The sequence below is a fragment of the Cherax quadricarinatus genome, chromosome 18, assembly GCF_038502225.1.
Source record: "Cherax quadricarinatus isolate ZL_2023a chromosome 18, ASM3850222v1, whole genome shotgun sequence".
In the NCBI taxonomy this organism is placed as follows: Eukaryota; Metazoa; Arthropoda; class Malacostraca; order Decapoda; family Parastacidae; genus Cherax; species Cherax quadricarinatus.
Window position 1 is genome coordinate 9652367 of NC_091309.1, and position 24258 is coordinate 9676624.

The window sequence follows — 24258 nt, forward strand, 5'->3', positions numbered from 1 at the left end:
GGCATGGGGCACAGAGGAGTCTATTGCTAATTGTCATTTATATCCCCCTTAACCTGGGTGGCTGGAGGATGAAGCCTCTACCATTCCTTGCACTGAATGACCTACACAGGTTTAGTGCTTTACACTTATGAAGCATTAATTGGCAAGATGACTTCCTGAAACCTCTTCTCTGGTATACATTACTAATTTTCTTTTTAGGTCACCCTGCCTTGGTGGGATATGGCCAGTTTGTTGAAAAAAAAATGACTTCCTGAGAGTAAACTCCTAATGAGGTAGGGAATTAAGGTTTATATCATTGCCTTGTGTCACATTGGCAGGGGTGTTCCATGCCAGAGTGGTCATGCTCATAGCTAAGAAAATTTCCCAAGTGCTGATCTTGAGCATTTGCCATGCATGGAAATCATATACTTCTTGCTTCCACTTCCCTAGAAATAATGGTATCTATCTCTACCTCAGTTTGCCTCATACTCTGAACACCCACTTCTTCATTTACCATTCTAGTGCTATCTTTGACGAGTATGTCGGTGTGTTTTTTAACAACATAAGGGAAACTTATTGTAAAACTAGCACTACATGATTTTTAAGTTTAGTGCTAATTGAGCCTGACTACCTCCCACCCCCCTCCCTGATGTGCTGTATAATCCCATGCAGCGCTGTATAGCCCTTGTGGCTTAGCGCTTCTTTTTGATTATAATAATAATGTATAATCCCATGGGTTTAGCACTCCCACATGATTATAATAATAAGTTTAGTGCTTAAACTGATGATGACAACAATACTAATTATTATTTATAAAACGAGAATAAGACTTGACCTCCACTGTAAACTTGGTGAACACACTAAAACACGTAAGAATGTTAGTGGTGTAAGTCCCAATTTGCTCCTCGAGGGAGGTCCCTTGATGCTGGTGAGGGGGGCCCTTGATCTAGGGAATTGGATCTGTGCTCCAGTTCCCTGAATTGTGCCTGAATACCTTCCATTCTTTCTCCCCAGATGCCCTGTGTAATCCCTATGAGTTTAGCACTCTCCCATAATAATAATAAGTCCCAATTTGCCAATTTCATTGAATAAATAGTAACATTTACATTCAATAACTAAAGAATGCTTCTTCTGATCTTCAAAATATTACTGGTGATGAATTCTCTAAGATGGATGATACCCCAGAAGTTAAGCCTATGTAGGAGCAAATTTGAGAATTAAGGGGATACTACCTTTCTTGGATTGCTCGAATTACTATTATACTATTAATTTTATTATTATTATTATTATTATTATTCACAACTAACTGCTAAACTCGTAAGTAAATACAGTGTCTGAAGAGTGACAAGTAATCAGGATTGATCCAAGAAAGAGGGACAGGAGTAATTCAATTTCTTGGACGCCTTGATGTCAGCAGACATCAAGGCATCTGTCTCTCTTGAAATGTGTAGGAAACTGGAGAACAAGCAACTGGAGTGTTACGTGCAGGCAGGAAAGCAGATAGAACTTGAAATTACTGCGAGAAATACAAATCCCTTCAGTGTGTGTTCATCTAATTTAGATCTGATTGCCCTAAGTTCATCTCACTGCCTGATGTCCATCTCATTACCTGATGTTCTTCTGATTGGTTGCTGGTGCTTAGCTCAGGTGAAAAGCAGCTGGTGGGGTTGTGTGCCAGTTGAGGAAGTGACACAAGTGTAGCAGGTGCAGCACAGGTGTGACCCAGATGTGACAGGTGTGACACACGTATGAGAAGTGTGACAGGTGTGACACAGGTATGAGAAGTGTGACAGGTGTGACACAGGTGACAGGTGACACAGGTGTAACACAGGTGTAACACAAGTGTGATGGGTGCAACACAAGTGTGGAACAGGTGCAACATAGGTGTGACAGGTGTAAAACAGGTGCAACACAGATATAACACAGGTTAAACACCGATGTAACACAGGTGTGACACAGGTGCAACACAGATGTAACACAGGTGTGACACAGGTCCAACACATATGTAACAGGTGTGACACAAGTGTAACATGTGTGTGACAAGTGTAACACAGGTGTGACAAGTGTGACACAGGTGTTGTGGAAAGTTTTAGATTTTCCTATATTCAGCATGTGTAAATTTGAATAATACAATAACTGTGTAATAAAATATGATGTTGATTTGACTCTTTCGAGAAATTTTAAGTGGAGGGGGAGTGTGGAAGAGAGGGGAGGTGCTGATGCCGGGGGGGGGGGACGCCATTTGCAGTTTGGGAACATTGGTTGTAGTGGGAACTTCTGTTAATAATTCGACGTATTCTGAGGCCAGATTGATGTAAATCGGCCTCAATTTGTTATTTAGAAATTGCTGATACGTTCCTGCTGAAGGACTGGGACAGGAAATTTGCGGGACTGCAAGAATTGAGTGGAGGACGGAAAAATAGAGGACTTCAATGAAGCCTTCCCAACAACACACCTTAGCTAAGTGATTCTTACCCATAATTAAAGTAGTTTTTGCATTGGCCATCGTAAATCCTAGCTGTTAGGGTATAGTTAGGGTGTGTTCCATCAGCATTAACTGTCTTCCAGTAATTAAATGGTGAGTGTGAATACCAATTATATATTGCGTACCCAGCAAGCCTAATACTATACAATCCACACAAGTTTACCAGAGTAGCTGGTTTTAATATTATAATTATTTAATGCCAGGTCTAGCTTTTTGTGAAAGTGGTGAAGTGGGCAGTCGAGGGAGTTACAGTGACCTACTGTGACGAAGTCCCACTTACCTCACCCAAATTACTTGCAGATAATAAGTCAGGTATTACTCTGTAAGCCTCCTGCAGGTGATTTGCTCACATATAATAATAATAATAATAATAATAATAATTTCCACAGGTGGGACACAGGTGCAACACAGGTGTGGCGAAGTGCCAATCACAGGTAGAGAAAAATCGTAATTATTACCCTCACTCGACAGATCTCCCTCACTCGACAATCTCCCTCACTCAATAGATCTTCCCCACTCGATAGATGCTCACTCAATAATCTCCCTCACTCAGTAGATCTCCCCACTCGATAGATCTTCCCCACTCAATCACTCGATACTTCTCCCTCAATGGATCTCCCTCCGTAGAGCTTAGTTCCTAGAATTGCCTTACTGAGAATGTTTCTTATGTAAATAGACTTCAGGCTGAACCTAATTACGAAGAGCATGGGGATGGTGAACGAAGTGGTGGTGGTAGTGATGGTGGTAATGGTAGCAGTGATGGTGGTAATGGTAGCAGTGATGGTGGTAGTGGTGAATCGGTCCACAGGTACCAGCAATTTAGATACGCATAACAAAGCATTAAATTCTGAATACACATTTCGTCTTGTTCCACGGATGACCTACCTCTTTAGTCTGGCAGAATCACAAGAGGACATGAACACAGGGAAAGGGACTGTCTCAACGCCATTTTATTTGCCTCAAGGGAGGTTCCTTGACGCTGGTGAGGGGCGCTTGATCTAGGGAATTGAATCTGTCCTTCAGTTCCCTGAATTAACCCTGAATACCTTCCATCCCCCACACAGGCGCTGTATAATCCTATGTGAATCTGAAACAGTACGAGATATGTAAACGATGGACTGGAGACAGAAATTTATATGGAAATTTTAATGGCGGCGTTACGCCCTCGCACTGGACTTTGTCAAGTTAAGATTAAGATGTTTATTTTGACATAATACATGGTTGTACAAAGGAATATAATAGTTGGGTGTACATGCCAAAAACCCCTTTGTATGCAGAGCATTTCAGGAAAACCTAGAGATTAACTTAAGATTAGGAAGGTAATAATAGTTCATATTGTCATTAGATAAGTTAAAGTGAGTACAGGAGAATTGAATATTCTATCAGGTTATGCTACATGGCTTTGACCCCTCAAGGAAGGTTCCTTGATGTTGGTGAGGGGGCTCTTGGTTTAGGGAATTGGATCTGTGCTCCAGTTCCCCGAATTAAGACTGAATGCCTTCCACATCCCCCTCCCCCAGGCGCTGTATAATCCTCCGAGTTTAGCGCTTACCCCTTGATTATAATAATAATAGTAATAATACATGGCTTTGATAAGTCTAGTAGAGAATTATTACACTATTGAATTAGTTCATAAAGATTACAGTATTACAATGGACAATTTAAAACAATTTACAATATGATATATCACAGTTTAGTACTGTTTACAACAATGAAATTTAGAGCGTTACAAAGAGCGTTATAAAGAGTGCTACAAAGAGCATTACAAAGAGAGAAGGACACCCGTCAACAGTACAGGAAACGTTTCGCGAAGTGGCTTCATCAGTCCTTCATTAGGACTGAATAAGCCTCTTGTGGCGAAACGCTTCCTTTAATAAATGTCCTGAGATATACGTAGATGTTCTTTCCCAAAGTTTGTCGGCATCAACACACCATTTACACACACACCCAGATAACCATTATCATCAGTTAATAGAGAAAAACATCAATTAACATACATGCAAATTAGGGAGCAGAAACAACGATTAAAACACACATAGACATCAGAGACCCGAGTATCACTGAAGAATTAGACACATGTGCAACATCTGGGTAGCTTTATTTTTAGACGTTTCACCAAGTAGTGGCTTTATCTGTGGAAAATTGCATTTAGCTGAATGTATCATTATATACATAACAGTAAATGAACAAAGATAATTATTATTTATCAGTTAGACAAGTAGGAATTTGGGACACCTAGGTCGCAAAAAATGTCCCCCTTCGATACCTACCACTGTCATATCCACAAGTTGCTCTGGACCTATTAATTACCAATTAAATATGTATAACCAGGAATACTGGTAAATATATAAATTTTGTGGACTGTATATTAAAAATAATAAATGGTTATATATATACACAATTACATAACAGAAGGAAAATATATCTTAATATCACTCACCAATTTGACTGGATATTAAGTTGTATCATACTCAGAAAAAACTCTAAGTTTATGAAAACACTGGCCAGAATTATACACAAATCTAGAGAGCTTATCTGAGGTTCCTGGTGCTGTCTTGTCCAGTCATCTGATATCTCAAGTTATGCAGGAATGCATGTCCAACAATTTCGCCTCCTATTTGAGAGGTGTCAGCCCAATTTTAACCTCTAGAGCACGAAAATTCCTTCCCATTACACTAACGTTGTATCCAGTTCAAAACCAAGATGGCGAGTCTCTACTTTTTTTCGATAACATACTTCTTTTAAAAATACAATATAGGGCATCTATTTACCTATAAATTACCGTATTTCCGGAAAATATATACAGTATTTTCCACATTATCAGTGCAATACAAGGACGGTATAAATCTTGGTAATAGATACCCATAAGCTGTTTTAGAAAGACACGTAAGCATACACTAGGACATAATGTGAAGAATATAGAATTATATACTACAAAAGATGAGGTAATTAGTCCCTGATTACCCTGACGCCAGTATATTACCTATAATTATCTTTATTTCTACAAGTACATGTACAGGGTATACAGAGCTTAGCTGACAGAAAGCCGTTTGTTATGCAGAGTATTTCAGACAAATTAGGTCAATTTTATCCCAGGATGCGACCCACACCAGTCGGCTAACATCCAGGTACCTATTTTACTGACGGGTGAATAGGGGTAACAGGTGTTAGGAAACACGCCCAATGTTTCCATTCTTGCCGGGAATCGAACTGCGGACCCTCAGCGTGTGAAACGAGAGCTTTGCCTACCAGGCCGAGGGCCACCTTTAACAAACTTCATGCCTGTGCTTCATAAACTGAATGGGTGTAATTATAATCATATTTTTTTAAAGGGATGGACCGGCAAGCCAGCGGAAGGCCTCGGTTAGATAACCAAAAGCTCCAGCTGCGGGTCATCATATGACTAAGACCCGCGTCAGGAACACTTGTTCTGTTTCCCGACAAACTTGTCTAACGTAACCTAAGCATGTGCTTCACATTCTTCAAGACTACGATATTCTTCACTAACTTCAAGGTTGAGGGACTGACTACCTCATGTTTTGTATATAATTCTATATTCTTCACATTATGTCCTTTGTATTGTATTAATAAAGCCACTGGATGGCGAAAAAAATACCCAGATGTTGCACATGTTTAATTCTTCATCTTGTCGGTATTGTCTACCATTCATATACAAGCATCAAAGAATACTCTCCCGGCTCTTAAGAGCCGGGAGAGAGTGGACCTACTAGCGACCATCGAGGAGGCGGGGTCAGGAGCTATGAATCGACCCCTGCAATCACACATATATAGGTGAGTACAGACAGGTTGATGCCTGGGTCAGTGAGGCGGGTTGCCATACTCCAGGAGCAAATTACAACCACGCGTCACCCAGCCAATTTGCAAGCCAATTTCCTCCCGGTGAGGCTGTTAGGAGATTTTCCACCTCAGAGCTGCTAGAGGCGCCTGGAGAGGTGTCTGCACTCCAGACGGATACTGGGTGCATGTGGAGGTTAATAATAGAGGATATTTGAAAATACATCAGTGTCCATAAATAAAGCGGTTTTGAGGAGAGTGAAGTATCTAGTGTCTGTTAAACACAGATAGATTATATTTTCTCAATTATATAGCATCACATATTGCAGAGACGGATATGTTAGTTAGTTAAAGATTAGCGGGTATTCTCCCGGCCCGGGCCTTGTCCAAATGGTGGCCCGGCCTTGGCTCCCTCTTTAGGGAGTGTCTGAGACCTAAGTCTCCCATGGGAGGAGGCACAAGCACTTCATCTTTGGGACCAACTGTCCCCAGGCCTAGCCACAAGCTAGGCCTCTCTGGTCTGCCATCCCCGCCCCAAGGGGGCAAATGGGAATGACAGTCTTATGAGCTAAAGGCTCGGGCTCAGGCACCTACCCTACCCTAGAAGGGTTAGGCATGGTGTCGATGAGACGGATATGTAGAATATATAGATAGCCAGAATAAATATATATATTTTCTTTATTGTTATCAAATATCTATGTAATATATATATTCAAATTCCAAATTATAATTATTATTATTATTATTATTATTATTATTATTATTATTATTATTATTATTATTATTATTATTATTATTATTATTATTATTATTATAACAATATTTTACGAAAGATGATGTTGGAAAATATAGAGCAACAGACCATATTGCTATGGGGGAACTTTAAAAAAAATATGATTACAAAGGGGTGAGGTAATAGGTAATACTTGTTTCAAGACCAGGATGATAGATCATCATACGAGGTGTGATGAAGTGTACAATGAGAACACTCTGCTGTGCAGTGTGTTCATGGATGCAGGAATGAGGGCTAGAATTTGTGATGCATACGATGTCAATTCCTTTTTTTTTTTAAGGAGTTTCTTATGCGCCTGATCATCATTTAGTTGTAGTCAAGATGAGAGGATGTAGAATAACGGTTGGGAAATGTCAGCCGTTGATAAAGAAGGGAAATAGATGTGGATTATTTAATGTGAATGACTTACATGAATGACGTGATGCTATATGTTGTGGCTGACCTAATGTTTAGTACCTATTGAGACTGACGTAATGTTGTGGCTGACCTAATGTTTAGTACCTATTGAGACTGACGTAATGTTGTGGCTGACCTAATGTTTAGTACCTATTGAGACTGACGTAATGTCAGTGACTTGAACATGATAAGTGAGAGAGACGAGCAACTGCAGGAAGAAAGATTGATCAGTGTGAGAGACAATGATGAGAAAGATGTTGAGGATGCACTTGAGGATGGTTCATGAATGTGAGAAAGTGCTGAAGAGTTTTGCGGGTACCCATCTAGAAACCCATCAGTTACACAACCCAGGGCAACATGGGTTTAGAACAGGTCGCTCCTGTCTGTCTCAACTATTGGATCACTACGACAAGGTCCTAAATGCACTAGAAGACAAAAATTCAAATTCAAATTCAAATTCAAAGTTTATTCTCTATAAGGATTACAATGCTGAGTTTACAGAAATTTGGTTATTGTTTGGTTTAACATGTAGTAAAATTGAGATTACAGAGTGTACCACTAGAACGCTTAGCATGGCTAGGCATTTCGGGCATAGTTTTATTCTTAAATGTAAAATATTACAAATTATGAGGTAAGTTGGTATTATGGCTAAGTGACTAAATACTATTTTGTGAGTTTAGCAGTGTGAATGCTTTTGTTTTGGCACAGTATATAGTTTCAGTATTGGAGTATCACAGGATTCATTATATTAAGACTGAGATTAATATTTCTGTTTATGGTCAAATGAGTGTGCGAGTGTAAGTGTGAACCACCAGGTGGTTTTCGTGAAGTTAGTTGACGGGGTGTATCAGGGAGATAAGATGTTTTCTAATGGTAGTTTTGAAGGTGATGAATGTGTCTGCATTTCTAGAGTTATCAGGTAGGGTATTCCAGATTTTAGGGCCTTTGACATACATTGAATTTTTGTAAAGGTTTAGTCGGACACGGGGAATGTCGTAGAGATGTTTGTTTCTGGTGTTATGCCTGTGGGTTCTGTCACAACTATCAAGAAAGCGTTTAAGGTCAAGGTTGATATTAGAGTTTAAGGCCCTGTAGATATAGATTGCACAGTAGTAAGTGTGGATGTACTGAACTGGGAGTAAGTTTAGATCTTTGAAGAGTGGGGGGGGTGTGCTGCCAGGGATGGGATTTAGTGATTATTCTTACTGCAGCTTTTTGTTGGGTTATTATTGGCTTTAGGTGTGTTGCTGCTGTTGATCCCCAAGCACAAATAGCAAAGGTGAGGTATGGATAAATAAGTGAGTGGTATAGTGTGAGAAGGGCATTTTGCGGCACGTAGTATCGTATCTTAGAGAGGATCCCAACCGTTTTGGATACTTTTTTGGCTACATGCTGGATATGGGTGCTGAAATTCAGGTTATTGTCAAGGTATAAGCCTAAGAATTTTCCCCCATTATTTCTGGTAATTAGAGTGTTGTCAATCTTAATGTTAATTTGTGCATCTCCTGCTCTGCTACCAAACATAATATAGTAAGTTTTGTCAGTGTTAAGCGTAAGTTTGTTGGCTGTCATCCAAGTCGATATTTTAATCAGCTCCTCATTCACAATGGTGTTAAGGGTGGCAAGATTAGGGTGAGAGATGACATAAGTCGTGTCATCAGCAAAGAGAATGGGTTTTAGGTGTTGGGATACGTTTGGTAGGTCATTGATGTATATGAGGAAGAGCAGGGGACCAAGGACACTTCCCTGCGGAACTCCAGTATCGAGTGGCCGTGTTGCTGATGCTGTGTCTTTAATGGTGACGTACTGATACCTATTAGTAATGTAAGATTTGAAATAAGCAAGCGCATGGCCTCTTATACCGTAGTGGTCAAGTTTGTGGAGTAGGATTTCGTGGTTTACTGTGTCAAAAGCTTTTCTTAGGTCAATAAAAATTCCTAGTGGGTATTCCTTATTTTCCAGTGCTGTGTAAAGCAGATCTAGCATTTTTATGATTGCATCATTAGTGCTTTTATTTTTCCTGAATCCAAACTGGCAGGGGTTGAGTATGTTTTGAGCCGTTATAAATGAATACAGTCTCCTGTGCACAAGTTTCTCAAAGATTTTGGATAGCAATGGTAGGTTAGATATTGGCCTATAGTTGTTTAAGTCTGTAGGGTCACCACCTTTATGTATTGGTGTAATATATACAGATGTAATATATACAGACTTTGCAAAAGCCTTCGACAAGTGTGACCATGGCGTAATAGCGCACAAAATGCGTGCTAAAGGAATAACAGGAAAAGTCGGTCGATGGATCTATAATTTCCTCACTAACAGAACACAGAGAGTAGTCGTCAACAGAGTAAAGTCCGAGGCAGCTACGGTGAAAAGCTCTGTTCCACAAGGCACAGTACTAACTCCCATCTTGTTCCTCATCCTCATATCCGACATAGACAAGGATGTCAGCCACAGCACCGTGTCTTCCTTTGCAGATGACACCCGAATCTGCATGACAGTGTCTTCCATTGCAGACACTGCAAGACTCCAGGCGGACATCAACCGAATCTTTCAGTGGGCTGCAGAAAACAATATGAAGTTCAACGATGAGAAATTTCAATTACTCAGATATGGTAAACACGAGGAAATTAAATCTTCATCAGAGTACAAAACAAATTCTGGCCACAAAATAGAGCGAAACACCAACGTCAAAGACCTGGGAGTGATCATGGCGGAGGATCTCACCTTCAAGGACCATAACATTGTATCAATCGCATCTGCTAGAAAAATGACAGGATGGATAATGAGAACCTTCAAAACTAGGGAGGCCAAGCCCATGATGACACTCTTCAGGTCACTTGTTCTATCTAGGCTGGAATATTGCTGCACACTAACAGCACCTTTCAAGGCAGGTGAAATTGCTGACCTAGAAAATGTACAGAGAACCTTCACGGCGCGCATAACGGAGATAAAACACCTCAATTACTGGGAGCGCTTGAGGTTCCTGAACCTGTATTCCCTGGAACGCAGGCGGGAGAGATACATGATTATATACACCTGGAAAATCCTAGAGGGACTAGTACCGAACTTGCACACGAAAATCACTCACTACGAAAGCAAAAGACTTGGCAGACGATGCAACATCCCCCCAATGAAAAGCAGGGGTGTCACTAGCACGTTAAGAGACCATACAATAAGTGTCAGGGGCCCGAGACTGTTCAACTGCCTCCCAGCATACATAAGGGGGATTACCAACAGACCCCTGGCAGTCTTCAAGCTGGCACTGGACAAGCACCTAAAGTCGGTTCCTGATCAGCCGGGCTGTGGCTCGTACGTTGGTTTGCGTGCAGCCAGCAGGAACAGCCTGGTTGATCAGGCTCTGATCCACCAGGAGGCCTGGTCACAGACCGGGCCGCGGGGGCGTTGACCCCCGGAACTCTCTCAAGGTAAACTCCAGGTACAGGAGAGTGGGTGCGGCAAGAGAAAAGGGAATGATTGTTGGAATGATGAGAGTCAGAAATAAGGTTAGAGAGATGAGGTGAAGATATCTTCAAAGCATGTTTGCAAATACATGAACTGTTTCTAAGATTTGTCACAAGAAGCGCCAAACCCGTGTGGGTCGTTGAGCGTAAGGAATGGTGAAGGATAAATCCTGTTTCATAAGGGAAGGCAGTTAGCTACCTATTTGGGCACAATACGGATGTAGCTTTACTCGTGTAATAACAATTAGGTAAGCAGAAATAGGGAATCTCGTATAGATAGTTGTTAATGGGTAATATAAAATAGGTAGCCGCAAATGTGTAATCAGAAATAGGTAATTTCTCACATAATTATACAAAAACGTACACACACACACAGCTGCCTACACAGTACTCATACACACACACATACACACACACACACACACACACACACACACACACACACACACACACACACACACACACACACACACACACACACACACACACACAACCGAGGAAGAAGTGAAGAGGCTTCTGAGTGAGCTAGATACCTCAAAGGCAATGGGGCCAGATAACATCTCCCCATGGGTATTGAGAGAGGGAGCAGAGGCGCTATGTGTACCCCTAACAACAATATTCAATACATCTATCGAAACAGGGAGATTGCCTGAGGCATGGAAGACAGCAAATGTAGTCCCAATCTTTAAAAAAGGAGACAGACATGAAGCATTAAACTACAGACCAGTGTCACTGACATGTATAGTATGCAAAATCATGGAGAAGATTATCAGGAGAAGAGTGGTGGAACACCTAGAAAGGAATGATCTCATCAACAGCAGCCAGCATGGTTTCAGGGACGGGAAATCCTGTGTCACAAACCTACTGGAGTTCTATGACATGGTGACAGCAGTAAGACAAGAGAGAGAGGGGTGGGTGGATTGCATTTTCTTGGACTGCAAGAAGGCGTTTGACACAGTTCCACACAAGAGATTGGTGCAAAAACTGGAGGACCAAGCAGGGATAACAGGGAAGGCACTACAATGGATCAGGGAATACTTGTCAGGAAGACAGCAGCGAGTCATGGTACGTGGCGAGGTGTCAGAGTGGGCACCTGTGACCAGCGGGGTCCCGCAGGGGTCAGTCCTAGGACCAGTGCTGTTTCTGGTATTTGTGAACGACATGACGGAAGGAATAGACTCTGAGGTGTCCCTGTTTGCAGATGACGTGAAGTTGATGAGAAGAATACACTCGATCGAAGACCAGGCAGAACTACAAAGGGATCTGGACAGGCTGCAGAACTGGTCCAGCAATTGGCTCCTGGAGTTCAATCCCACCAAGTGCAAAGTCATGAAGATTGGGGAAGGGCAAAGAAGGCCGCAGACGGAGTACAGTCTAGGGGGTCAGAGACTACAAACCTCACTCAAGGAAAAAGATCTTGGGGTGAGTATAACACCAGGCACATCTCCTGAAGCGCACATCAACCAAATAACTGCTGCAGCATATGGGCGCCTAGCAAACCTCAGAACAGCATTCCGACATCTTAATAAGGAATCGTTCAGGACCCTGTACACCGTATACGTTAGGCCCATATTGGAGTATGCGGCACCAGTTTGGAACCCACACCTAGCCAAGCACGTAAAGAAACTAGAGAAAGTGCAAAGGTTTGCAACAAGACTAGTCCCAGAGCTAAGAGGTATGTCCTACGAGGAGAGGTTAAGGGAAATCAACCTGACGACACTGGAGGACAGGAGAGATAGGGGGGACATGATAACGACATACAAAATACTGAGAGGAATTGACAAGGTGGACAAAAACAGGATGTTCCAGAGATTGGACACAGTAACAAGGGGACACAGTTGGAAGCTAAAGACACAGATGAATCACAGGGATGTTAGGAAGTATTTCTTCAGCCACAGAGTAGTCAGTAAGTGGAATAGTTTGGGAAGCGATGTAGTGGAGGCAGGATCCATACATAGCTTTAAGCAGAGGTACGATAAAGCTCACGGCTCAGGGAGAGTGACCTAGTAGCGATCAGTGAAGAGGCGGGGCCAGGAGCTCGGACTCGACCCCCGCAACCTCAACTAGGTGAGTACAACTAGGTGAGTACACACACACGTCAAGAAGTTAGAGAAAGTACAAAGGTTTGCAACAAGGCTAGTCCCAGAGCTCAAGGGAATGTCGTACGAGGAAAGGTTAAGGAAAATCGGACTGACGACACTGGAGGACAGAAGGGTCAGGGGAGACATGATAACGACATACAAGATACTGCGGGGAATAGACAAGGTGGACAGAGATAGAATGTTCCAAAGAGGGGACACAGGGACAAGGGGTCACAACTGGAAGCTGAAGACTCAGACGAGTCACAGGGACGTTAGGAAGTATTTCTTCAGTCATAGAGTTGTCAGGAAGTGGAATAGCCTAGCAAGTGAAGTAGTGGAGGCAGGAACCATACATAGTTTTAAGAAGAGGTATGATACAGCTCAGGAAGCAGAGAGAGAGAGGACCTAGTAGCGATCAGTGAAGAGGCGGGGCCAGGAGCTGAGTCTCGACCCCTGCAACCACAATTAGGTGAGTACACACACACAAATCGACTCCTGTCTGGACAACTTTCCAGCCCCATCCCCAAACATCTGGCTGCTTGGTGACTTCAATCTAAGACACACAAAATGGAAGAATATAGCAAATAATGTCGTAGCAGAAATAATCCCTGGAGGTAGCTCAGATGGAAGGTCACACACGCAGGAGCTGCTGAATTTCTGCAACGAACACACTCTAAGTCAGCAAATAGTGGAGCCAACAAGACTGGAGAACACACTGGACCTTATTTTCACAAATAATGAGGACCTGGTAAGGAATATAACAATATCAAAAACAACAAATTCTGATCACAATCTAATCGAAGTTCAGACTTGCATGCACAGGAGTCCTGATCGGCACAATGCATTCAGTTATGAGGTCACCTTTACCAAATTCAACTTCAACAACAAGAACATCATCTGGGATCAGGTAAACTATGCCCTAAATGAAACATGCTGGGAGGATATCTTAAATTACATGGACCCTAACCAATGCCTCGAAAAGATCACCCTCCTGGTAGCTGAAGTATGTTCAAGGTATATTCCTATAAGACAAAAGAAAAGAAGAAGTAAACTGGAGAGAGAGAGACGCTCCCTCTACAGGAGAAGACGAAGAATCATTGAACTCCTCAAGAATGCCAGATTATCTGATACACGGAAGGTAGTGCTAACCAGGGAAGTGGAAAATATTGAGCTGAAGTTAAAGGACTCATACAGGATCCAGGAGAGACAAGAGGAGCTAAAAGCGATTAATGAAATTGAAAGAAATTCGAAATATTTCTTTTCATACGCCAAAAACAAGTCAAAAACCACTTCTAGTATAGGGCCCCTGCTCAGACAAGATGGATCCTACACTGACGACAACAAAGAAATGAGCGAGATACTGAAATTGCAGTATGACTCAGTGTTCAGCGAGCCACTAACCAGTTTAAAGATAGATGATCCAAACAATTTTTTCATGAATGAGCCTCAAAACCCTGCCAATGTAGGCCAGATTTATGACATAACTCTAACTCCAATAGACTTTGAGAAAGCCATCGACGACATGCCCATGCACTCAGCCCCAGGCCCAGACTCGTGGAACTCGGTGTTTATTAAGAACTGCAAGAAACCCCTCTCACGGGCCTTAAGTATGCTATGGAGAAGGAGCTTAGACACAGGCGAGATTCCAGTCACTAAAAACAACAGATTTAGCCCCACTCCATAAAGGTGGCAGCAAAGCAGTAGCTAAGAACTATAGACCAATAGCTTTAACGTCCCACGTCATAAAAATCTTTGAAAGAGTTCTAAGAAGGAGGATAGCAAACCACCTGGACTCCCAAAAATTGCACAATCCAGGGCAACATGGTTTCAGAGCAGGTCGTTCCTGCCTTTCGCAACTGCTTGACCACTATGATATGGTCCTAGATGCACTGGAAAACAAACAAAATGCGGATGTAGTATACACAGACTTTGCAAAAGCCTTTGACAGGTGCGACCATGGTGTAATAGCACATAAAATGCGTGCTAAAGGGATAATCGGCAAAGTAGGCAGATGGATCTTCAACTTTCTAACCAATCGCACACAAAGAGTAGTGGTAAACAGAGTTAAATTAGATGCTGCCATAGTGAAGAGCTCTGTCCCACAAGGCACAGTACTCGCACCTATTCTGTTCCTTATTCTCATATCAGGCATAGAAAGAGATGTAAACCACAGCGCTGTATCATCTTTTGCAGACGATACTAGGATCTGCATGAGTGTCATCCATTGAGGACACTGTTAACCTCCAAGAAGATATAAACCAAGTTTTCCAATGGGCAACAGAGAACAATATGATGTTCAATGAAGACAAATTCCAACTACTCCGTTATGGAAAACTGGAGGAAATATTAACTAGAACTGAGTATACTACAAACTCCAATCACACAATAGAGAGGAAAAGTAATGTGAAAGGCCTAGGAGTGGTAATGTCAGAGGATCTCACCTTCAAGGATCACAACAATGCCACTATCACATCTGCTAGGAAACTGATAGGATGGATAATGAGAACATTCAAGACAAGAGATGCTAAGCCAATGATGATCCTTTTTAAATCACTTATTCTTTCTAGGCTGGAATACTGCTGTACATTAACATCCCCATTCAAGGCAGGTGAAATTGCAGAGCTAGAGAATGTACAGAGAACCTTTACTGCACGTATAAGTTCCATCAAACACCTTAACTACTGGGAGCGCCTGGAAGCACTTGACTTGTACTCACTAGAGCGCAGGCGAGAGATATATATCATAATCTACACCTGGAAGATTCTGGAGGGACTGGTCCCTAATATGCACACAGCAATCACTCCATACGAAAGCAAAAGACTTGGCAGGCGATGCAACATACCCCCAGTGAAAAGTAGGGGCGTCACTGGTACACTAAGAGAAACACAATAAGTGTCCGGGGCCCAAGACTGTTCAACATCCTCCCACCAGCAATAAAGGGCATTACGGGAAGACCCCTGGTTGTCTTCAAGAGGGAGCTGGACAGATACCTAAAGACGGTGCCGGATCAGCCGGGCTGTGGTTCGTACGTTGGATTACGTGCGGCCAGCAGTAACAGCCTCGTTGATCAGGCTCTGATCCACCGGGAGGCCTGGTCGTGGACCGGGCCGCGGGGACGTTGATCCCCGGAATGCCCTCCAGGTAGACTCCAGGTAAGTAGTAGCGACCAGTGAAGAGGCGGGGCCAGGAGCTAGGACTCGACCCCTGCAACCTCAACTAGGTGAGTACATACACACACACACACACTGCATGGTATTCATGCAGGGCTGCGTCATGGGCTTTAAGGTCCTACTCAATTTCAGAAATAATTTCCGTGTGTCGAGATACGCCCTTGACCCCTCTCTCTCCGTAGCCCTCCATTCATCCCCCCCCCCCCCCCATCTTTCAGACCCATCACAAACCCCGGCTCCCTCCCCTCACTCTCCCCTTCCAAAGCGTCCCTCTGATCCCCTGCTTCTCCCCTCCCTCTCGTCTCAAAGACTAATCTTCCGTTTCAGAGATTGTAGCTTGTAGGTGTGCAAAAAGAGAGGAATATTTAACATACACGCACACACACACACACACACACACACACACACACACACACACACACACACACACACACACACACACACACACACACACACACACACACACACACACACACACACACACACACACACACACACACACACACACACACACACACACATACACACACACACACACACACACACACACACACACACACACACACACACACACACACACACACACACACACACACACACACACACACACACACACACACACACACACACACACACACACACAATATTAAAACGACGTAGCAGCGAAAGAAAAATCTGACCCGAAACTGTTATACAGTCACATCAGGAGGAAAACAACAGTCAAGGACAAGGTAATCAGGCTAAGGAAGGAAGGAGGAGAGACAACAAGAAATGACCGTGAAGTATGTGAGGAACTCAACAAGAGATTCAAAGAAGTGTTCACAGAGGAGACAGAAGGGGCTCGAGAAAGACGGAGAGGTGGGGTACACCACCAAGTGCTGGACACAGTACACACAACCGAGGAAGAAGTGAAGAGGCTTCTGAGTGACCTAGATACCTCAAAGGCAATGGGGCCAGATAACATCTCTCCATGGGTCCTGAGAGAGGGAGCAGAGGCGCTATGTGTACCCCTAACAACAATATTCAATACATCTATCGAAACAGGGAGATTGCCTGAGGCATGGAAGACAGCAAATGTAGTCCCAATCTTTAAAAAAGGAGACAGACATGAAGCACTAAACTACAGACCAGTGTCACTGACATGTATAGTATGCAAAGTCATGGAGAAGATTATCAGGAGAAGAGTGGTGGAACACCTAGAAAGGAATGATCTCATCAACAGCAGACAACATGGTTTCAGGGACGGGAAATCCTGTGTCACAGACCTACTGGAGTTCTATGACATGGTGACAGCAGTAAGACAAGAGAGAGAGGGATGAGTGGATTGCATTTTCTTGGACTGTAAGAAGGCGTTTGACACAGTTCCACACAAGGGATTAGTGCAAAAACTGGAGGACCAAGCAGGGATAACAGGGAAGGCACTACAATGGATCAGGGAATACTTGTCAGGAAGACAGCATCGAGTCATGGTACGTGGCGAGGTGTCAGAGTGGGCACCTGTGACCAACGGGGTCCCACAGGGGTCAGTCCTAGGACCAGTGCTGTTTCTGGTATTTGTGAACGACATGACGGAAGGAATAGACTCCGAAGTGTCCCTGTTTGCAGATGACGTGAAGTTGATGAGAAGAATTCATTCGATCGAAGACCAGGCAGAACTACAAAGGGATCTGGACAGGCTGCAGACCTGGTCCAGCAATTGGCTCCTGGAGTTCAACCCCACCAAGTGCAAAGTCATGAAGATTGGGGAAGGGCAAAGAAGACCGCAGACGGAGTACAGTCTAGGGGGCCAGAGACTACAAACCTCACGCAAGGAAAAAGATCTTGGGGTGAGTGTAACACCAGGCACATCTGAAGCGCACATCAACCAAATAACTGCTGCAGCATATGGGCGCCTAGCAAACCTCAGAACAGCATTCCGACATCTCAATAAGGAATCGTTCAGGACCCTGTACACCGTGTACGTTAGGCCCATATTGGAGTATGCGGCACCAGTCTAGAACCCACACCTAGCCAAGCACGTAAAGAAACTAGAGAAAGTGCTAAGGTTTGCAACAAGACTAGTCCCAGAGTTAAGAGGTATGTCCTACGAGGAGAGGTTAAGGGAAATCAACCTGACGACACTGGAGGACAGGAGAGATAGGGGGGACATGATAACGACATACAAAATACTGAGAAGAATTAACAAGGTGAACAAAGACAGGATGTTCCAGAGATGGGACACAGCAACAATGGGACACAGTTGGAAGTTGAAGACACAGATGAATCACATGGATGTTAGGAAGTATTTCTTCAGTCACAGAGTAGTCAGGATGTGGAATAGTTTGGGAAGCGATGCAGTGGAGGCAGGATCCATACATAGCTTTAAGCAGAGGTATGATAAAGCTCAAGGTTCAGGGAGAGTGACCTAATAGCGACCAGTGAAGAGGCGGGGCCAGGAGCTTGGACTCGACCCCTGCAACCTCAACTAGGTAAGTACACACACACACACACACACACACACACACACACACACACACACACACACACACACTGTGCGCACACACACACACATACTGACAACATGCTGACAGCACTGGAGGACAGGAGAGATAGGGGGGACATGATAACGACATAAAATAATGAGAGGAATTGACAAGATGAACAGAGACATAATGTTCCAGAGATAGGACACAACAACAAGGGGGCCACAGTTGGAAGTTGAAGACTCAGATGAATCACAGGGATGTTAGGAAGTATTTCTTCAGTCACAGAGTTGTCAGGAAGTGGAATAGTTTGGGAATCGATGTAGTGGAGGCAGGATCCATACACAGCTTTAAGAAGAGGCATGATATAGCTCATGGAGCGGGAAGAGTAACCCAGTAGCGGCCAGCGAATAGGCGGGGCCAGAAGCTGTGAATCGACCCCTGCAACCACAACTAGGCGAGTACAACTAGGTAAGTACTGTGAACGCACTCTACACATACTCCCAGTGAAAAGTAGGGGCGCCACTGGTAAACTAAGAGAAAACAAAATAAGTGTCCGGGGCACAAGACTGTTCAACAGCCTCCCACCCACCAGCCATAAGGGGAATTACCAACAGACCCCTGGTTGTCTTCAAGAGGGAGCTGGATAGATACCTAAAGTTAGTGCCATATCAGCCGGGCTGTGGTTCGTACGTTGTACTACGTGCTGCCAGCAGTAACAGCCTCGTTGATCAGGCCCTGATCCACCACGAGGCCTGGTCATGGATCCGGCCGCGGGGGCGTTGATCCCCGGAATGCCCTCCAGGTAGATACTGTACACACGCAGTGTACACATACACACTGTACATACATACTGAACACTCACACAGACACACAGGCAGGATACATGCATAGCTTTAAGAAGAGGTATGATAAAGCTCATGGAGCAGGTACATTGACCCAGTAGCGGCCAGTGAAGAGGCGGGGCCTGGAGCTGTTAATCGACCCCTGCACCCACAACTAGGTAAGTACACACAAATACACAAATACACACATACACACACACATACACACACACACATACATACACACATACATACACACACACACATACACACACACGCACACACACACACACACACACACACACACACACGCGCGCGCGCGCGCGCTCTGTTCTATGAATTATACCTTTCGTAACCCTGTACCATCTTCTAATTTCTAAGCTATATGTTCTTTTGAATATTCACACTTCACATTGTTCTCAAACAAGATATCTCCGCTGCCTCCTCCTCGCTGCAACGTTTAGCGCTTATCTCAAACATAAGCAGTAGAGAGAGAGGGAGAGAGTTTTAATACTGCCACTGGCTGAGTTATCTCTCATGGGGTGGGGAAGAAACGGGTGTTTCAATTCCAACAATAAGAATTCCAAATCCTTTAATAAGGATTCTTGTCACGTTTCTGCAGTTCCTCTCCCCCCCCTCCCCACCTTCACTCAGAAGGAAGGGTAGCGGTTTAAAAACTCCGGAGAGTTTTGAGTGATTAGTTTGGAAAACGTAGTTATTGTGATTATCATCATTATTATTATCATTATGATGATCATCATCATCATGGTGATTTTTTTTTATTTTTCTTACAGAATATATTTGTGTAATAGAATTAAGATTAACCAGGTAGGTGGGACAGTAATTTAGCCTAAATATATGAAAGTAAAAATGATTGAACCTAAATAATGGATTATAGATGAAATGTAAACATAAAAGTGTGGAGGTGAAAATTCAATCCTCCATGGAAATTAAGCGACCAATCACAAAACAAGGAAAGGACACACCCTCACTTTAACCAATCTAAAAACGGGTACACACCCTTATTCCAACCAATCAGAAGCCAGAAATTGCTGCACAGTGCCTCATAAACTCATTGTATTGTATTGTATCGTTAATAAATATCCACATAAAACGTTTGTTACGTGACTTTTACTGTTAAAAGTAATTACATCGGAAAATCAGGTGGTGGATGTACCGCTGTGCTGATACACGACGTCAAGGAAGCAGCGGCCATGATGGAAGTAAGAGGTAAATCAAGACACATGTGCAACGTCTGGGCATCTTTATTGTAGACGTTTCACCATCCAGTGGCTTTATCAATACAAATTCTAGGACATAGCTTGAAGACAGTAGGACTATATACGGAAGATGATGTAATCAGTCCCTCAACCTAGGAGTAGGTGCGAAGAGCACCATTGTCGTGGAGATTCTGAAGCAGAAGCAAGGAGCCTGGCGATTATATAGTAACGTCAGGTGTAGCAGACGAGGGCATAGTCGCTGGTAGGCGGGATTCCCCAGTGGAAGTAGGTCCTTCCCAAAGAGATGGGTTAGTTGTAGTAGTAGTTGTCGTAGTCGTGAAGGTTATGTATAGTCCTACTGTCTTCAAGCTATGTTCTAGAATTTGTATTGATAAAGCCACTGGATGGCGAAACGTCTACAATAAAGATGCCCAGATGTTGCACATGTGTCTTAATTTCATCTTGTCGGTATTATATACCATTCTTGCACAACTTGTCAGACTCTGCAATATCATGGAATCTTGATTCTGAGGACATGTACATAACCTTCACGACTACGACAACTACTACTACAACTAACCCATCTCTTTGGGAAGGACCTACTTCCACTGGGGAATCCCGCCTACCAGTGACTATGCCCTCGTCTGCTACACCTGACGTTACTATATAATCGCCAGGCTCCTTGCTTCTGCTTCAGAATCTCCACGACTATGGTGCTCTTCGCACCTACTCCTAGGTTTAGGGACTGATTACCTCATCTTCTGTATATAGTCCTACTGTCTTCAAGCTATGTCCTAGAATTTGTATTGATAAAGCCACTGGATGGCGAAACGTCTACAATAAAGATGCCCAGATGTTGCACATGTGTCTTAATTTCAACTTGTCGGTATTATATACCATTCTTGCACAACTTGTCAGACACTGCAACATCATTGAATCTTGTTTCTGAGGACATGTACATAACCTTCACGACTACGACAACTACTACTTCAACTAACCCATCTCCACGAAGTCTCATCGTGTGAGACTCGCCCTGGCATTAAGCCCAAGTCTGCTGTCGTCGATGACGCCACGAAGCTTGAGCTTGCAGCTTCTCTCAACACTTGTCTGCACGCAAAGTTCTCCAAGATCACGTCCCTGAAGGAAGCTTTCATCGTCACTTTTCTCGATGATACTGAAGCTGACAAGGTGCTTACACCTACTGCCATGAAGACCTTAGAAGACCGAGGCTTTACCATCTCTACGTCACCATACATGCTTGCAAAACGTTCAGTGTTTATGAAACGTCTTGACAAGCTGATCACGAACATGACCATCCAGGAAATTACTACATCACTTGAAGACCTCAACACCTGGGCCAAGATTGACACTGTAGTGAAGATTCCAAACGCTTCCTCAATGCTCAAGGTCACATTCCTGGACGTTACCATGGCGACCAGAGCACTGTCGGATGGCCTGGCCATCTCTTATTACTACATCAACCCTCGACAGATTGAACCTGAACGCTTCACGTACATAACACCTTGCTGGACATGTTACTCGTACAGTCACTCTACTGCCGACTGCCACGTGAAGAATAAGATATGTTCCACCTGTGGGTCTGCAGGACACGATTTTCGTTCTTGCACTTCCACTGCTGCTCCCACTTGCATCAACTGTAAGAGTGATCACCATACTCTTGCAGCCAAGTGTCCCGTGCGAAAGGATATCCTTTCTAAGAAACTCAAGGAAGAAACAAAGAAGTCATTTGGAACCTCTCCTACATACGCTGCAATTGCCAAGATTCAATCTACAACATCCAAGATTCTACAAGCTACTCAACAGTCGTCTCCACCACCTCTCCCTACCCAACCTCCACCTGATGATATTTCCACCAAATTCTATTACTGCATGATGTTTGCCCACATGCAAAATGCTGCAAAACCTGGCTCTTTCAACACGACTATCAATGAACTTCTTGCACTCAACAACATGCCATCATTTAACTTCCCTGCAAGTCCACCATCAGCTGAAATTTTGAAAATAATCCCGAAGATCGTCAGTTTTGAAGCGCCAGATGACTTGAAGGAATCAATAATTGACAATGACGACGCATCCATTTTTGAATCCTCCAATCAACGTTCACCTGCTAACATCCAAGTCAGCACTACGCCTCCTATTCGTCGATCGTCTCCTACTCGTCGATTGGCTCGTCGTGGCGGCGTACCTCCTTCACCTCCACTCACCACTACTCATATGGACCAATCAGAAGCCACGATTCTACCACAGTCTTCTACACACTCTCTAGCAGAGACACCAACATTGAAAGAACCTTCAATGCTGCACCCACCAACAAAAACCTCTCCAGCCATCACTCGACGTATTAATACAGAAGACAACATCGAGATCAATACCTGCACTGGAAGGATATAACTTTTTATACTACTCCTGACCAAGAACCCACAATGAATGTCGACACTTTGTACGAGAAAATACACGACAGAACAGTCAAGTTTACAAATCGTAAAGGATCCCACTGCTCCTTCACTACACTCAAGATGACCCTTGATCAGTTACAAGCCGACCCAGCATTTCGACCCAAGATTACAAGACTACTCATCGTTTCCTTCCAACAACTGCACAACATAAGGAATGCCTCCCACACTGAAGAAATGAAGTAACTCCTGACTCACAATTTAACGACACCTGACCAATCAAGAAGCTAGCCTCCCTTGACCACACCTCCAGCTTCTGCCAGCCGCCAATCAACATCAAGATGCAGCAATCTTCCGTCCAGCAAGTTGCAGTCAGCACCCGCAGAGTTCCTGCTGTCTTCTACGTCGTTTTCGTTATTGTTTATCCAGGCTTAGCAGTTGGGTCTAGTCCTGACTCTTCTCTCTTCGACTCAAGACATTCCTCTCACCGTCTATTCATCGCACTGTCCCCACTTGCCCCTCGCCCCTCGTGGGTCCTTACCTGTGAGTCCTTGATTGATTGATTCTGCTTCAGAATCTCCACGACTATGGTGCTCTTCGCACCTACTCCTAGGTTGAGGGACTGATTACATCATCTTCCGTATATAGTCCTACTGTCTTCAAGCTATGTCCTAGAATTTGTATTGATAAAGCCACTGGATGGTGAAACGTCTACAATAAAGATGCCCAGATGTTGCACATGTGTCTTAATTTCATCTTGTCGGTATTATATACCATTCTTGCACAAGAGGTAAATCGTTCGACAACCCCAGAAATCTTAGAAAATACGCGGCATCGGACGTGTTACGCTATTCATATTATCTTGAAGAGATGCAATGATCCAGCTGTAGTGCACAGTAAAACAGACTTTAATCGTGGATCAACAGCGAGAGAACGGCAAAAAAAAAAAAAAATACATCTTTAACTGAGCTACAACCCAATACATTAAGCTGTAAGTTAATATTTTAGAATATAATTTTTTTTTCTGTTGATATGAATGAATAAAAAATGTTATCAGGGGAAGCTATACATAGAGTTAGCGGACTCTTGAGTTAACAATAAGAAGTAATGAACAGGAATCTGGGAAAGTAATCGTTGACTAGAGTCCTATGAGAGTCAAGCTTCAGGACCAGTGGAAG